The sequence below is a fragment of the Protopterus annectens genome, chromosome 7.part0, assembly GCF_019279795.1.
Source record: "Protopterus annectens isolate FY-2018-M chromosome 7.part0, PAN1.0, whole genome shotgun sequence".
NCBI lineage: Eukaryota > Metazoa > Chordata > Ceratodontiformes > Protopteridae > Protopterus > Protopterus annectens.
In genome coordinates, this window is record NC_056739.1 from 1,829,315,933 (window position 1) to 1,829,330,032 (window position 14,100).

A 14,100-nucleotide genomic window follows, 5' to 3' on the forward strand; every position below is an offset into this window, starting at 1 on the left:
TGTGGAAGGTTGGCTGGCAACTTGACACCATAAAACTCTACTGCCAATCATGAGCAGACAGGTAATCCACTATAGCCACCCCTAACCTGGAAAAAGAAGAAGTCGCTGCTTCTTTTACTTTCCTCATAATCAGGCATCAGAGGTGCACACAAAAGATGACTGCTTTTATGTTTATGTATGTAATGAAGAGGCATGTAGCATAGGAAGGCATGGAAACATTATATGATAATTTATGAATAAAATTGCATGGATTATTGAGATAAATTTATGTTTGTCATGGTAGCAAGATGAGTGTGGCCATTATATTTTTTGTTTTTTTCTCAATGAGATAAGTGTATCATATATTGTGGTCAGGTGAAGCAAGAAAGCAGAATTCACTTACATGATTACTTCTGAATGGTTACTGATATGGTTTGTTGAAAGGGCAGTATAATTCTGCCAAAGTAAAATGAGACCATTGCATTTATGTGATGCCTTCACAGTCGGTGGTGTTTTATCCTCTCAGAAAGAGCACATCCCAATGAGATAATATGTGTTTATATCTTATAAGAATTTTCTGAATTTTATGGTAAATTGCTTCAGGGGATGGACAACTAATAGACAGCTAACATATCAACCATTCCACATAACATATCAAGCATTCCACAGGCTTTTGTTGCCATGGCCTGGTACTCTACCTAGATACCATCAAAGAGATATGTGATACTCATAAATCTCATTGAAAAGAATTCCTGAAATACATGTTCACTTAGACCTTGTTAGTCCAGAAGCAAAGAAAGAAATTCTTATTTCACAAGCAAGGGCAGAGTTTTATTTACTGTGCCTAGATTAAAGACTACTTTATGTGTACTTAGAGATGGAGTTTGCACCATGTAACTACAGATGGAGATGCAATGAAGTACTAGAGGGTAGAGTGGTATGCTTGATTGAATTTTGTACCTAACTACCTTATTATAATTTCTTTATCTTTAATGTTAGCTGTCTTTAAGGAACTGAAATATAGCCTCTTATATTCAGTTAATATATCCACCATTTTATAGATTGTGTTGCTGTAGTTTGGCACAATGTTTGGTTTCCACATGAGGGCTATTTGACTTCTGCACAAAATGTCAGGTAAAACTAAAATCCAGAATATATCTGTAGCAAGTTATCATTATGTCAGAAGTAAATGTTTTATATATTTTAACAGAAATAAATTCATTTTAAATGCACTGTGGCCAAAATGACATGATTTCAAGCTTCTAAAGCTGTGGAATCAAACCCAAAGGTATGCAGCAGCATAATCTATGAAGTTTGAGTTGCAGTGTTGGGTATATTTTATATCTGTGCATCATGTTAGTTATTACCTGAACGTTTCATAATAAAATCTCAAAGAGGGACATAAATAGTGCATAAAGACATGCCCCAGTGACTTAATATCATATGCTGTTACTTCCATTTTTTATTACACTCTGTTTACATTGCAGGTTCTGTGCTGAAATTCTGCTCAGTATACTTAGTACTGTAATAGCCTACAATACTTCTTTACTGAGCTACTATTGTACCAGATTTAAAAAAAAAATCCTAATAAGTTCTCCCGAATATAGAAGATTACTTATTTATTTATTTTTTGCCAGTGTGCTTAAGACTCCCTCTTCCAGATTAAACTCATATGTAGTAAATTATATAACATTAAAGATAAAGTTGCATGTAAGTTGTTACAGCTGGAACCACCAGCTAAGTGAATTTTGTATGAGATGGTCCCGATACATTATTCTGAGAAATTTATTATACTACTTTTTATGGTTACAGAGAAATGGTCCTTTATTTCTTGGTTAGCAGTAGTATTATTCAGACATATGGGTACTGTTGCTTTGCTACTTATTTTGCATTATGTATATTTTGCACCTCTTCAAGCTGACAGGCTCAACATATAGCTGAATTATATCATCTGCAAGTGAATATGAAGTGAGAATCAAGAATAATGTTCCTTTTCAATAAAAAAGAAATATCTTGTATCATTTTATAATTTATTGTAAAATGCATGTATTTGATGCTCGGAAAGGCATGCGCAAATCTTATATTCTGTTTTCTACTTCCCCAAAAGGTATAATACTGCACAAAGCAAACTGAAGCTGTGATTACCGAGGGCTCTTCCTGAAAATCTTATAAGCATACCTTGAAGCAGTAGAAAGAGATTGTCATTTGAGGTTAGGGTGGAATGCAGGCTAGAATAACCTCTGTAAATTGACAAGAGTACAAGTTTTATAAAATTTGTAGCTGGAAACAAATATGTTGCTTTCAGGTCTCTTCAGAGTAAATTAAACAAACACTATAAAATATATAACATTGCAATTTCAAACTTAAGAGGAGTATATCTTCTGTATCAATGCTCTTTTCATTCTTTGTATATGTTGAGGCATAACAAATACATTAATTACTTTTATTGCAATTTAAGATGCAGTTTTTCTTTTCTTTTTAAGGATAAGAGCCCTTTTAATGCTGTTTTATAAATACTTCTACCATTAACATTCTCTGAATATTTCACAAACAAATGCTGAACTGGTTTGGAAACTAGTTTGCCTTTAAATGCAAAGAAAAAAATAGCCAAAAACAGTCAGTATTCTGTGAACAGACCTTTTGAAAATGTTCAGCAGCTTTGGGGTTAGCTGTTCATATTCAAAACATTTGAACTGTTCTGTTTTATTTCACACACCTGTCAGCACATTTCACTCTTACTCTGAGCTCATTCAGCACATTGCACATTATATGGAAGAATATAAAATAAGTTGTTTAATTCAGCAGTGTTGACTCCATAGTGCACAAACACATCCACACAAACTATTAATTAAAATGTTATGATTGTTTGTACACACACACACACACACACACACACACACACACACACACACACACACACACACACACACACACAGGCACACATACACATGCACACATCAACATGCAAACTGCAGCATTAGACATTATCTTATGATGTCCAATTCACTAATCAGGCATAACCAATATAACATCTAATATTGCAGTACTCTTGTTTGAAGATCCTTTTTAGGAAAACTAAATGACAGATTCTAGATGTCCTGGTACAATTTTTTCTTCTGTGCCATCATACAGTATAGACATCCAGATGGTGACATTTCATCTCCTTTAGTAATAGATTTTTAGACACATAGTCAAACGCTTTCTGAAAAGTCCAGTTGGGAAGGATGGTTTCAGAAACAGATGAATTTCTGATACAATGTGGGGTTTTAAAGGAAATGTTCATAAAAAGAGGGTACCTGGAGAACTTTTTAAGTGATATTTTCAATGAAGTGGTACAAAAAAGACTTAAGGGAGTTTTCACCCCCTTTATGGGTATAGGGTTGAATAAACAGTCCCAAGTTATGAATAAGGAATCTATGAACCACTTCAGTAGAGCACTAGTTTTAACTTTTAGCAGTGATTTCTCTGATATAAGACATATAACTGAGATAAACTGGGTAATTTTCTCACAGGACTCCCAACATATTAAAGTTGTGGGAGAGAGAGACCGCAAATAGTGTACCAGAAGGATGTAGGTATAAAAAACATGGTGGAAATGGAAGAGACAACTAATTTAGAGGGTAAGATAATTAAGTGTGGGTCCTGTACTCAATGTCAACACATTTTAGAATGTAACTCAGTTAATGTCCATAATTATGTGTCCATATAACTTAAGAAGAAATATAGTTGCAAATTACAGGGTGTGGTATATTTAGCATCTTGCCAACAACATCCTGCATATTATGTGGGAAAAATTCTCAAACAGTTCTGTACTAGAATTTATCAACATGTTTATAGTATTAGAAAGATGGACAGGAACAATGCTCTGGCAAAACATGTGATTATTTTTCTACAACATATTTTCAAATTTGTGGTGATTGACCATGTAGATGTGGGATGGGGGGTTCATATAATGAATTTTTGGAGTTCAGGGAACTGTAATGGCAGCTTAAACTAAATGCAGTGAGCCCTCCTGGACTGAATGACCAATGTTCCATTCAGAGTGTGTTAAAGCTAAAAGCCAGTTCTGAATATTAAACCATCACAGCTTCTTATGTGGTAACATACAGCATATTTTAGAAACATTTTTTTTCTTGTTGAACACATTCCTTAAATTTTAGAATGGTATTTTGCACAAAACCATACAGAAAAGCAAATATTTTTATATTTGTTTATATGCTATGCATTTTTAACTTCTAGTATAGATAATTTCATGCAGGGTTTTACTGTACTATATCTTTAAATGTGGAATGAAAGTTTGTAGTTGTCCAATCAGGTGTTTTTGAATGGTATATAAGGTGGCTGTTCAAATTATGTTTCATTCTGATGAAGTCTTTTGCATTGTCAAGACTAAAGCACTAAATTAATATACGTTGGTGTGGTTCTATTTTCATAGTTATTCTTCGTTATTTGCTTTCTGAAAGTATGTAAAATAATCCCATGAATTACACCACTCTCCTTTTTATTCTTTTGCTATTTTAGGCAGCAATATAACAGTGGCTGTTTTCTACTTGTTTGACAAAACACCAAAGTCTAAGAAAAGGTAAAAATATGTAGAATTGTGGTTTCAAAAAGTTTCTTAGTTACATGCAGAAATATCAGTAAAGCATATTTTCACCAGGCTTAAATGTAGGTAATCCCTTTAGACATTCATTTTGTTATTGAAATTGAAATACACTTTTGTGTGAGTGGTGGCAAAAAGCTAAAACTCTGGTTGGTTATTTCAGAAGGTGGTACAGAATTATATAACTCAGCCTAGAATTGCATGTTTTTGTACTTGCCAGATAATGGATTTGTGTGTAGAAGGACATTTTGTGTAGGTCCTCATAAGAAAAACAAACAGGTGTTTTTCCAATGATAATAAGGTCAGAGTTCATAGCCCTGTGTAAATTTAGTCTGATTTTATGTGTCTTATTTCTTCAAAAGATTGACTGGGAAGGAAAATAGAAATACTGTGGGTTATTGAGTTGGTTAAACTCTTTCTGTTTGAAGTAGGCAGTCATAGCTTGGTTTAATTTTTATTTGTAATGGTATTATAGTCTTAAGTAGATGGGTTCATTATCTTTAGAGCAGGACTGCTTGTGTGACCTTTAGTCATTATCTCAGATTTCAAACAGTGTCCTCATGTCAGTTGTAGTCAAAAGTAAATGTTTATCTTGAAGTGGAAGAAGCACGTTAAGAAAATATTCTAATTGTTATACCACCATCAAACTGTGTCAGTACACTGTGAGGATCATGCTGTGCCATTTGTAGCAATAATGCAGAGTGATGACTTTTAATGAAAAGCCTGTATGTAAGAGCATTGTCAATGCTTTACTAAGTTTATCAAAAAATTGGTAAATTCCTGATCAGTGATTACAGATGTTGGCTGGAATTAGATGCTACGATCGTCCTAGGGCAGTTTGTTCAAAACCAGTCTTGAGTAACGTGGGACCTGATTAAGGGTTCTGTCTGTTGTGATAGACTGATGGTGTAAGTCTGTAAGAGGAAATAAGATTAGGTTTTTATGAACTGATGCTTGACAGAATTGCACTTCTTCACATTGAAATCATAACCATCAGTCAACACTGTTAGTATTATAATGTCATGTTGCTGTTCAGGTTAAACTTTTATATGTAAATAGGATATTTACTTTTACTAAGAATGGCAAGTTTTATAAAATCCAATGGATTATTAATCATAATAATTTCCATTGAAAGGAAGTAGAACAATGAAAATACAAAAGATCCATTCCATGTTTATAGTCATGTCCTAAAATATGATGACACTAAACCTTTCTATTCAAATTCATTGCCCCTCAATTATGTGCTCATACAACCTTATTTTTTTTGTCTAGGATCGCAAACAATGTAACTATAGATCTTGCCTTTGAAATCCTCACATCCTTCTTTGTCTCCACAGTTGTCACCTCCATAGAAGAAATAAAGCTATGTTAGGTATCACAAGCTGTAGAAAAGTGCCTTATAAGGGTCGTGCCTCCATCTTCTGCACTTACATCTTTGAGTCAAGTGTGATGTTACATTTGCATCCCCTGAGGTAAAACAGTTAGCAGCTATTATGGCCATTTATGGTTTGAGCTGTGGTCATCAAAACTTTAGTTAACTCTGACTGGAGATGACAGCTCTGTCTCTCAGTACAAAGTTGGGCCTTAGAAACTGGCCAACATTCTTTTTTCCAAATTGATTACAAAATATTTTCTGCACCATAGTTATGTTTTTTATTGCACCATTCTAATCACTTATTTTGGTCTGTTAAATGCAATGGCTGTTTTGATTTCTTTCTTTCTGAATACTTGCAACTTTTATTTATTTCAAAATTTGCTTTTGTTGTCCCCTTTCTGTCAATTCCTGAAGTTCTTTGTATCCACAAAAGGGAAGTGTGCAGATTGCAAGCTATTGGGTAGAGATAAAAGTTTTAATAGATTCTATTAGGAAAACTGATCCCTTTCTTAAACCTTTCAAATAAGACATTTAATTAAATCAGTTATAGTAAATAGCATGCAAAATTTTGGTGTACTAATATAACTCAGTGACATTTGAACTCAAAGAGAAGACAAACATATTAATAGCTGAATAATAAAATACATAAATCCTAGCAAAATACATACAAGGTGATTTAAACTCCTCAAATAAAATATTATAGTTTATTTTTATTATTTTGATAGTCCAATGCATTCTCAGTAATAAAGACAGTTTAGGAAAAAAGTCATAAATTGTAGATGTTTGTTTAGATCTAATTATAATAGAGCTAACTTTATTTTCATATACAATAATGAATATAATCGGAAAGTCAGAGGAGGTAAATACATTTTGAGCTTTTATTTGTTATTTTAAATGGAACAACGCACTCAGGTGCTGCACTCCTGAGTTTGTCATCCTTCAGATAAGATGAGAAACCAAGGTCCCAACTGCTTGTAGGGATGTAAAAGATTTCAAGGAAGCTATCAAGAAGATTACAGGTCTTATATATATATATATATATTTTATATATATATATATATATATATATATATATATATATATATATATATATATATATATATATATATATATATATATATATATATATATATATATATAACACTTATTTACAAAGTCATTAAGATATTTATAAATATTTACAAATGTACAAATATATAGATATACAAATCCGTTTACACAATCATACTAAATTTTTAAGCATACCATTTTTTCCATACATACATACATACATACATACATACAAATATTTTACGCATGGGCATTAATGGCCTTCTAGCTTGCCAATATACCAAAACACTTGTTCCCATAATAAGTATCCAGGCTGTTTTTAAAAATATCTAAACTAGTACTTGTTTTAATGTAATTTGGTAGTCTGTTCCATGCATCAGAGAACCAATTAGTACATTTCTCATTCCTCTAGAATCTTCTACATAGGTTGTCTGATGATTCTGTGGTACTTTTTGATAACCTCAAACATTCCCAGAGATCATTGTCTTTAAATGCCCTATATACCTGAATAAGATCTCCTCTTAGATATCTGTAAGAGACACTGTACAATTTCAGATATTTTAGTCTTTCATGATAACTTAAATTTTCACATTCATGGATGCCCTTGGTATATTTCTGGTGTACTCTTTCCAGTTTACTCATGCTTGTTTTCTTATAGGGTTTCCATATTTTTACTCCATTCTCAAGTTTGGGTCTAATGTAATTAACAAACAATGACTTTATACTTTTTGATTTCCTATACTTTATAAAACTTTTTATATAAACAATCGGTTGATATGGTTAGAAAAACTCATAGCTGAATCTACTTTTATACCCAGGTCTTTAAATGAGTCTACAGTTTCAATCTATGTGTGTTGTATTAAATATTCACCCTTCAATGTATGTCTCCCAAATCTCATATGCTTAGTTTTTGACGTATTTATCACCATATTATTCTCCCAAATGGTCAATTTAGTCAAGTTATTTTGCAAACATGCCTTGCCTGTAACACATGTAAACAGTTTACCCAATTTCAAGTCATCTGCATATAGACTATAGAACACTTCAGATGAAAAAGTTAGGTCTGAAAGATACAATATAAACAAGTAAGGGTCTAGGACAGAGCCCTGTGGGACACCCTGACTGTAACCAAGGATTTCACCGGTCTAGTTGCTGCATGATACTTGCCATGTCCTATTTGTAAGCCATGAAGCTATCCATCTTATCAAGAATACATCAATACCTAGTTGTACTAATTTATTGATCAGTGTTTTGTGCATGACCCTGTCAAATGCTGAAGTTAAATCTATATAAATTACATCACAGCACAATTTTTCATTCATAGCTGTTATTATATTATTATAAAACATCATGTTACAGGTGGCAATAGATCTATTTTCAACATATGCATGCTGATATATAGTCTCAAGTGCCAACCTATCCAGTTCTGACAATAAATTATCCAATATTATCTTCTCCATTATTTTTCCATACCATGAAAGTAGACTTAAGGGTCTATATGACTCTGGGTTTGTCCAACTCCTCTTTCTCTTAAAGGCAGGTTTAATAAGTGCATGTCTCCAATCTTCAGGAATCTCCCCATATTTATATGACCTAGTGAAGAATAGATATAATGGTACTGTAGGAAGTGTTGTCAGATCATTGTTACTAATTCCATCTCCTCCCTGTGCTTTGGGTGGATCCAGTTTGTGCAGTTCTTTTTCAATAAAATCTGATTTGATTCCAGTATCTGGAGTTACCTGGATGTCACTAGAACAACTTATCACACCTTTAGTGGAGCAAAATTGTTTTGCATAAGATTTTGTAAATATATCTATAATCCATTTTGTATGAGAATAAATTTTAGAATCAGCACACAGTTTATCAATTTGTGTGTCTTTACTCCTACCACATCTTATGTATCTATAAAAAGGTTTCCTATTATGCTTAATATCTTTATATACATTTTCTTCACATTTTTCTTGATCTTGTCTCACACTATGCTTAATCTATTTGTCCAGCTTTTTTATTTCAGTTTTAAAAGTTGTAGTTTAACCTCTCTTCCAGTCCGTATGCATTTTGTCTCTCACCTTAATCAGATATTTGTTCATATGGAAATATATCCCCCTGATATTGTATGTCTAGATCCTGATGTTAAGCATTTCTTTTTAATTTTTACACTCAATTTCTCTTTCAAAACTTTCCACTGAACACCTCACTCCAGTTAGTTTTACATAGTGACTGTTCTGCTTTCATATAATCTCTAATTAACCTTGTGTGCATTGGTTTAGATTTCAATTTGACAGAATTATCTAGCAACAATTTAACCTTTATAACCCCATGATCACTGCACATCAATGGTGTTAAAACTTGACTTGAAGTAACAGTAATTTCTTTAGGGAACACAAACAATGTCTAGTATGTTCTGTCCCTTGGTAGGTTTTTTTACAGTCTGAAGCAATTATTGTTCCTGAATATATGTTGTGAATAATTTCCTTACTAATGTTGTTGAATCAGTATTATTCCAGTTTGTTTCTGGTAACTTTAAGTCCCCAGCTAATATTATTCTTCCCTCCTGTGTTTCATGCAAGAAATGTATGAATTCCCCTAGGTCATCTGCACTTGATGGTCTATACACTCCAATATTTGTTGTATGTTCCAAGCTTGTCTTTATTGTCACAGTTACATAGGCTATAGTATTGGCATTATCATTGAACATGTAGTAATCACAGGTGCCATTAGACCTCTCAACCATATCGTTTTTTACAGAATTTTGGGATCCAAATGAAGCCCCAATGGCTTTGGATTTATTTAATCAGCAGCACTCCAGCTTCAAGCAGCAAATGCGAGCGAGCTTTGGAGTTTTCTAACTCGAAGTGAATTATTGACAGCAGCACTCATCAGGGAAAGTAAAGTATTGGACTCAACACTCAAGTAAGGTGTGTGTGTGTGTGTGTGTGTGTGTGTGTGTGTGTGTGTGTGTGTGTGTGTGTGTGTGTGTGTGTGTGTGTGAGTATGTGTGTGTGTGAAAATGCCCCCATATAATACACCTGGTGGCTAGAGGTATTCAGGCTCATAAAAAGAGCCTAAAGTCCCTAGCCACAACCATGTCTGAGCTTTTTCAAGATTGTTTTGTGCTAAGAGTTGAGAGCTATGGTGAGAAGTGAACAGAATTTGTATTCCCCCATTATTGGCTTTGTTGTTTGCCCAGGTTTTTTGTGCTAAGAGTTGAGAGCTATGGTGAGTGACAAGTGAGAACTGAATTTGTATTCCCCCATTAATGGCTTTGTCCAGGTTTTTTGTGCTAAGAGGTTAAGAGTTATGGTGAGATGTGAGAACTGAATTCACTAAATGATAGCCATTAAGTTTCAGTCATTCTTTTTTTCAGGAAATGGCTGATTTGGCATAGTGGTATGTTGCTCTGGTTGTAGTGCATAGGGGCTTGGGTTCAAGACTTGCCATTGACATGCATGGTGGTAACACATTTTATTCTAGCAACCTTCAAAAGTTATACAAGCAATGTTTAAAATGTGTCCCTGGTTTTTGACCCCCCCCCAAAAAAAAAAAAAACTGAAGTTGAAAATAAGTGTGAGAAGCTGTGCAAGATGCCTATGGCTTACACTACTGTCATTCTATTTATAGTGTGGGTATGGAAGTAGACTTTTATGATGGAAATGTTCTGAATTGAGCAGTTTTGTCATTATTGGTTCATGCATTTTGTTTCATTGCCTACAGTATAGCCTACTGGAAAAATGTTCAAACAATAAATTTAAAATGCTCTCTGTCTAACAAGTGTGCTGTATTATACAAGGAATATAACTTAATAAAGTCAGGAAGGTGTATCAAAGAAAAGAACACATGTATGTTTCTTGTTTTGTGTGCAAGGGGCCAATAATTTGAAAACAGCCCAAAGGTAATCTTTATCCACCACTAGCCAGATGCATTTTCTTTGGATGTGGTGTGTGGGTTTCAATGCTATTTCAATGAATGTGAGTTTCAAGGACAAAGAAGTTTTAATGCCAAGTCTATTTTCATTGTGAGACAGTATTGCTTTGTTTAGCAGATGTCTTATTGGTTGTGCATTGTTGTGCTGCAAAATGAAAAAATAAAATCCAAATAATCACTGTAGAAGTAAAGCAGTATGCACATATTAGTGTTTATGGTAAATGGGGAGAAATCACCAAGTAATGGGACATTGGAATGGCTGCAGGGGGACTCTGGTGCCATATTTTGGTTGTCTGTTCTTCAGTTTGCATTTGAAAGTTGGTATTCCGGAATACCATTGGAATGGGTGGGGTTACATAATTATATATGAACATTAGATGTTAATCAGCATACAGATTTGTACCTATTTTTCATGAGCCTTGTCCAGATTTTTGATGTTTCCAGGTTGAGAGGTATGGGTGTCATAAACATCTTTAATACCTATCATAACACCTCCACCTGATTTTTTTGTTAGAATGTCTGTTATAGTAAAAACATTTATATCCTAGCAGAATTGGTTTCCAGTCATTGTTCTTTAACATGTTTCACAAACAATAACAATATCAAGTTGGTGGTAATGTAGCAAATGTCCCAGTAAAAAAAAAAAAATATTATTAATGCTGCTAGCATTAACAATCATCGGAGATGCATAAAATGTTGCTATCTGTGAAATGTTAAATTTTCCCCCTTGCAAAAATCCTGCCTAGTGTTTGTTAAATATTGCAAAATATCTGCTGCAAAAATTCTCTTCACTGATCTTGACAAATGCATGCCATCCTGTCTGAACACGTGTGCCCAAAACGAGGCCTGGACGGTTTCCGCATTTCCATTTTTTAAAACAGGACATTTTTCCTGTGTAGGTATTTACCCCCCAAATCTTTTCATTCACAGTGACCTGACAATCCTTTCTATAAGTTAATTGTGAAAAATACATCCTAACACCAGTACAAGCTATACTATCTAAGAGGGCTGACAGTTCCCTATTAACAGTCAGAGAATCCTTGCAGATGACATCATTTGTACTGACATGAATAAAAAGAGACCCATACTTCCTTATATTAAGGGGTTCCAAGGCTTATCTCACATCTTTTATTTTTGCTCCTGGCAAGCATAACACTATTCAATGTTCATTATCTTCTCTCCAAATATAAGTATCAGTTCCTCTGATAATTGAATCTCCAGTTACAAGAATATCTTTGCAGGCCAGCTCTGAAGAATCTCCAGCTTTTAGTACAATAATATTTGCTCTATCAATTGTTACAAGGGATACATCCTCATCACCATTAGTCTAATTAATCCTACTGTTTTCATTGTATATTACATTCTCATCCAGCTGGTATTGAAATTCCACAGCTTGAGCCATGTAGTCAATATCTGTCTTTCTCTTCTTTTTTCTTACAGTAATGTTCTTCAGTTCTTCCACATCCAATTATGATTTCTTCCTTTTCACCTGCCTGCCCCTTGCCTCTTTTTTCAACCTTCTCTTTTGGAAAAATTATGCCTTTTTCTGTAGACTGAAGGTTTTCTGATAGAAACATATTATCATTCCCTGTAACCTGTGTGTTACATAACAAAGCAGTGTCCTTGTTAGTACATGTTCTCTTTTCTTTACAGTCATTAATCAGTTTCTTTTTCTTCTTTATTTGTTGTGAACTTCTTCCTTTCTTTCTTCTTTTGTTTCCTTCTAAACAAACCAGATCCTCAGATTGCTGAATACTTGCATCCAGAATTCTAGAGTTGTCAGGGTCATTGTCTTGTTTCATAGGAGTTGAATGATCTTTGCAGACAATAGATGCATCATTTCCTAAATGTGTTCTTTTTGTTCTTTGCCTAACATTATTTGTTTCATCAGTGCAGTCATTAATATATGAAACAACAGTTCAAAAAGCCATGCCAATTGTACAAGTGCAATCATCGTCATTAAGTCTAGATTTACTTCTAACAATTGTAAGCAAATCATCCAACTTTTGACACAAGGAACACAGATCACCAGAGTTATCAACTGTTAATTTTAAATATCCATAGCATCTATTACACTGTACAAGATATTTGTGCATTAACAAATCAATTGCATATTCATTAAAGGAATCCATATTCAGCTTCAAATGAATAAAATATTGTAAAAAAAAAAAATCAAAATCAGTAACCACAGAATTCAAAGAGAACCTAAATCAACTTCTATGACAAAAAAATCACAAGTCCAATATACAACTAAATATTAAAATAAGTACAGTAAATTTCTTCTGACCATACAAGTTCTGCAAGCCAGACAAAAGTTGTAATTCCTTTATGTAGTGCACAAAGGTACTCAGTAGCTTCTCCTCACTATCACTCGCAGTTGCACTTCTTTTTAACAGTAAAGATCAATAAATCAAAAAACCAAGGTAGGATTGTTTAGATATCCTCAGGAGTCTCCTCTCTATGGTCTGTGTAAATTTATAGCTGGTTAGGCCCCTTGGGTGGCCTGAGCTTGCCTGTCTAAAACCTATCCCTTTCTAACAACCAACAGTGAAATTAAAGTTAAAAAAACAAAATATGAATGAAAGTAAATCTTGTTTAGATATGCTCCATAACCATTATCAGATTTTACTTAATATTCTTGCTAAAATCCATTTACCATTAACTATAATTTCATTTATTCTTTCATGCCATATAATCTGTGTAACATAAACTAACGTTTTATTTATTCTTTTAGCATATTTTTACTTCTAGTCTTATAATATTCATTTATATCCATGTTTATTTTATCCATTTCTATCTTCTAAAAAGTCTTCTTTACATAGCTTCTTCATAACTTGTTTCCTCTTTTACATTTAAAAACCACATGTTCTGTAATATCTTCTTATCGTGTTTCTTCTTATATAGCATATTTCCTTTTACAGGCAATTTATATATTACCAGTCTCTACAAAAAAACTTGATATTCTACTTTTCTGATTACACTATTTGCTTATTTTTATAGCTTTATTTTTTTCATTTGCTAGATTTTCCCATGGTTTTACATAGAAATGTTTATTATTACATTCTTATGCTATACTTTTCTATCTTTTTTTATATCATCAGTTTTTATTTTCAACAAAAAATATTTTTTCTTGATAATATTTAATTTCTTTGTTTATACGCTCTTTTTC